General features: G+C 30.3%; 1 long non-coding RNA gene across 1 annotated transcript in view; it reads right to left on the reverse strand.

Moving 5' to 3' along the window:
- Nucleotides 1–2,115: 2,115 nt before the first annotated feature.
- Nucleotides 2,116–4,957, reverse strand: part of LOC117118529 — a 15,081-nt gene continuing 12,239 nt past the window's right edge. The window contains exons 4-5 of the long non-coding RNA XR_004447051.1: nucleotides 3,215–3,306; nucleotides 2,116–2,246 (exon numbers count right to left, since the gene is read on the reverse strand). This is a non-coding gene — a long non-coding RNA (uncharacterized LOC117118529). The remainder of the gene's footprint in view (nucleotides 2,247–3,214; nucleotides 3,307–4,957) is intronic.

Here is a 4,957-nt window from a genome sequence, read left to right on the forward strand (position 1 = left end):
TAATTTCTTCGTTCCTTAAAATTATCATGTCTCAACCTTACTGTTTCTTGTTCTTTTTTTTTCTTTTTTTTTTTTTTTTGGCAGATGAAGCAACAGAACATGACCCATGCGGCAAATCGTGAAAAGTGTGCTGAAGTTTTGTTAGAACATTTACTGAATAATGCGATAATCCTGGTAAAGGAAGGTATAGGAGCATCCATCAATTTTAAAGCATATGGAATCATGCCTGTTTGACAAGGGTGCATATTGATGGGGCAATACAATAACTGTTTGTGAGAATTATATTTGATGGTGTTTGGAAAAAAATAAAACAATTGAAAAGCATCACAGTAGGCCTACTTGCTGCTACTTGGAAATTAGACTCTTGCAAGATTTTGTTTGCTTAAATCAGATTCAACACAAAGCCACTACAGTGTAAGCTCAGTTGTTCAATTCCTACCCAAATGACTTTATTTGCAAGTATCATGGAACATGCTGAGCATTCAGTATGATGAACTAAAACATTCCTAACATAAAAGACAGCATTGAATGGCATTACAATACTCAGTGGTACATGGAAATGGGATTTACACACCAGATAACTAGCCTGGATCTTAACCACTACAACACTGAGCTTGCGCTTTCCCAAATCAGTATTTGTGAAAGTCACTGAGGATATAAAAACAATATTTGTATTTTTTTAAATTTTTTTTTGCAGACGACAGACAACTATCTGCAAGATAAGTAACTTTTGATATACATCAAAGAATTAATAATACTGTAAGTATTAAGTGGTATATACTGAAGCTTTATGAAATGATTAACTTTATTATTACCTTTAATTTTGTTTAATTCGTGTTTGTGTCTAATTTTTTTTTATAGAATATTTCTGGTGGATGCAGCAACACAGTTGCAAGACAGGAAAAGTACTGCTGCAGAGGAAGACAAGGAAAAGAAACCTATTATAATAATTTTTGTCTAATATAGGCAATTTAATTTAGTTAATTTAATTTGTCATGCTTAATACAATACAGAAGTTTTGCTAACATCTTGCTGAATATTGTGATGCCGTAATCCCGGTGAAAACGGTTGTATTATTTGTTGCAGCATCAAGACAACAATTGCTTAATTCTGAAAAAAAACTGAGTATATTGTACAGAAGATATAAACTGGCTAATTACAATCCGACTAGAGAACCAGAAAACTACTATGATTACTAGCAGAGCATTTTAACTTTTTATATAATGAATTGTTGATGCCAATAATTTACATTAAGTGATTTTGGTTATGAAGATAATAAAAAATATAAGTAGTGTGTTGACTTTTCTTTGCTGTTCAAGTTTGAAGACTAGTGGATGCAGGTAAGTTGCAGCATCAAGACAACAATTGCTTCATTTTGAAAAACTGATTATATTGTACAGAAGATATAAACTGACTATTACCAAGAGAACCAGAAAACTACTATAACTTGCATTTTAACTTTCCATATAATGAATTGTTGATGCCTAATAATTTTCATTACGTGATTTTGGTTATGAAGATGATAAAAAAAAAAAAAATTCAATAGTGTTTTGATGTTTCTTTGCTGTTCAAGTTTGAAGACTGATGGCTTGACTGATGGATGCAGGTAAGATGAAAAAAGCGCCCTCCAATAGAAAAAGGCTAATTTTTCCCATGTCCCTCAATTTCTATTAAAAGTGGTGCTGAAGGGCGCCCTCTAATAGAAAGCCAAAATTTCCAGGGTCTCTAAAATTATTTAAAGGGGTCCTGTGTGGTGCTGAAAACCGCCCTCTAAAGCCAATTTAGTTTAATGTTTTTCGGTGGTGTCTTATTTGTCATTAATTTAATTAATAAGGTGGTAGTGCCCTCTAATAGCCAGTTTTTATGTTATTCTGAAAAACTTGGATGTTAGAGGGTGCTTACTGCCGTTGACAGTTAAGACGCCCTAAAAAACTTTAAATTAAAATGGCTATTTAGGGCGATTTTCTTCACTATTTTTATCAGAACCGGACAGATTATTGTGGCCAAATAACTTAGTCATATTTTGGGCCTTTTTCTATTCGAGGGCGCTTTTTTTTTTTTGCCATCCTGCCATCCTCCTTTTTCAATGCTCAAGAAGAAGAAAATACTCAATAATAAACTGAATATATATTTATTCAAAATACTAAATTACAATGAATATTCAAACTATTTCCAAAACGATACTGAATTACAAAGAATATTTATTTGAAATAGAAAGCTTCAATTGCCAAATCAGTTGCCACATTCTGAAAGAATAAGAAATTAGAGCAATAAGCTATGGAATGGAAAACATTCAAAGTTATTTCTATATAAAACATTCACGCAATTTATACAACAATTTTTAAGTCCAGTGGAAAGGGAAAACATTCAAAGTTATTTTCAATTGAAACATTTATGCAAAATTTACACAACAATTTTTAGGGCCAGTGGAAAGGAAAACTATTTAAATTTATTTTTAATTGAAACATTTACGCAAATTTATACAACAATGTTTAAAGTTATTTTTAATTGAAACATTTACGCAAATTTATACAACAATTTTTAAGTCTAGTGGAAAGGGAAAACATTTTAAGTTATTTTAAATTGAAACATTTACGCAAATTTATACAACAATTTTTAAGTCCAGTGGAAAGGAAAATTTTTAATTTATTTTAAATTGAAACATTTACACAAATTTATACAACAATTTTTAAGTCCAGTGGAACGGGAAAATATTTTAAGTTATTTTTAATTGAAACATTTACGCAAATTATACAACAATTTTTAAGCCCAGTGGAAAGGGAAAACATTTAATGTTATTTTTAATTGAAACATTTACGCAAATTTATACAACAATTTTTAAGTCCAGTGGAATGGAAAACTATTTAAATTTATTTTTAATTGAAACATTTACGCAAATTAATACAACAATTTTTTAGTCCAGTGGAAAGGGAAAACATTTAAATTTATTTTTAATTGAAACATTTACGCAAATTTATACAATTTTTAAGTCCAGTGAAAAGGGAAAATATTTAAAGTTATTTTTAATTGAAACATTTACGCAAATTAATACAATTTAAAATTATATTATTACATGTAAATCAAATAATTTAAGAAACAAGTATCAAATCTGAAATCAGTGTTAGCATTTATTTCTCCCACAAAGCAATTTGCAATGGACATGCAATTTACAATGGACATGAAATTTATAATAAGAAAATTCTAGCACACTCACCATTCAGTAGAGGAAGCAAAATTCACCATTCAGCCAAGCAGGGCTAGTGCACTTGTTGCAGAGGTGCAATGTCTAAATTTTCTTCAGAATTTCTATAGTAAAATAAATAAATTAGATTTCGGATGAGAAAATACAAATGCACTATAAATATCAAAATGTTTAATTGTTAATTTAATTATTATAATTCTATTGGTCAAATAATTAAATTTTAATTTTATGAACTATTAATCATAACATAATTAAATATTATATGCTCAATGAAAATGATAGTATGCATTTCATATATATTAGTGCTTGCAGTACACAACAAATAAACAACAAATAGTTCTGGAAAGAACTATTGTTGGTTGGGATTCTTTTTCCCATGAATCGATAAAACCTCCAAGAGAAAGGTTGATCTGGGGGTTTCCCCCTGGAAAATTTTGATTCCTAGATGGCGGGAAATGAGCTTTCCCGACTTCTGAGGTGTCTTATTGACTGTGTGTTTGTGTTTGAATTATCTCAAGAAACGTCTGCACAGACATAATTAAAAATAACAGGGAGTATTAGGCATAACCCAATGAAAAAATGACGGTCCGGAGTAGGGTGTGGATGTGAGGACCAATTAAAGGATTTTAGAGCAAACTTTCTAGACAAGATATTTCAAAAACTAATCACCTGATAAAAGTTTGTTTAAAGTTTAACCAAGTTACAAGGAAGATATTATTAAGTGTTGATGATCGAAATTCAGGTGTGAATTTGAAGGTTGTTTAAAATCCTAAGGTTCCACCTAAATAACTCTAAGGATAATCAATGGATCAAAATTTCCCTCTCCACAATAATTTGTCATGTTTCAATGAAAATAGGGTATGGATATGAGAACCATTCAAACGAAAACGTCCCAGACAAGATATTTAAAAAACTGATAAAATGATCTGAATGAAAGTTTAAACAAGTTACATGGAAAATAAATTTGGATTGTGGATGACGATCCAAAGTCGGGTGTGCATGGACACCAGGTCCTACACCTAAATGTAGGACCATTTAAAAAATAGGTTTACTGTATTAATGTACTGTAGGCATAAACAATAGTTTTTTGATGAATATATAAATATAGTGCAATTTTTTAGGAACTGATTGGGAATTATTTTTAATACATCTATACAATGTGACGCTAAAAACCAAACCCCCATATTCATAATAGCATAATATTTCCATTTGAACACTAATACATGGTATGTAATTTTTTGTCAGATATAAGAGTGTGTCATTCCAGTGTGTTAAAGCCAGAAGATGTAAGACTATTCAAAGCAAAATGTCCCAGATCAGATATCCTAAAAAGTAATCAACTGATTTGAATGCAACTTTTGTGTTAAGTGTAATTTTTTTAGGTGGTGGTTGGTGGTTCGAAAGTGGAAACATATTTCTTAGAGATTTATTTTTGAGAAAGGGATTTGCAGTGGGCGGAGATATGCTCTCTACATAGTGCTTTTGTTATTATTATTATTATTATTATTATTATTATTATTATTATTATTATTATTATTAACCTATTAAAATATTATTATCATTATTATTTATAAGCTTTAAATGATAGGTCAGTTACTGAAATCTATTTACTATTGCCAAAGTAAAAGTATTACGGCTTCTACGAACTAAAGTATCTGCCACATTACCAGTGGCGGCTCTAGGATATACTGTAATTTATGGGGGGAGGGGGGCGCTAAGATGTCTGCCTGGGAGAACTCTAAGTATTTTTGGGTG

The sequence above is a fragment of the Anneissia japonica genome, unplaced genomic scaffold, assembly GCF_011630105.1.
Source record: "Anneissia japonica isolate Jap-2015-1 unplaced genomic scaffold, ASM1163010v1 scaffold287869_len1821871_cov162, whole genome shotgun sequence".
NCBI classification, from domain to species: Eukaryota; Metazoa; Echinodermata; class Crinoidea; order Comatulida; family Comatulidae; genus Anneissia; species Anneissia japonica.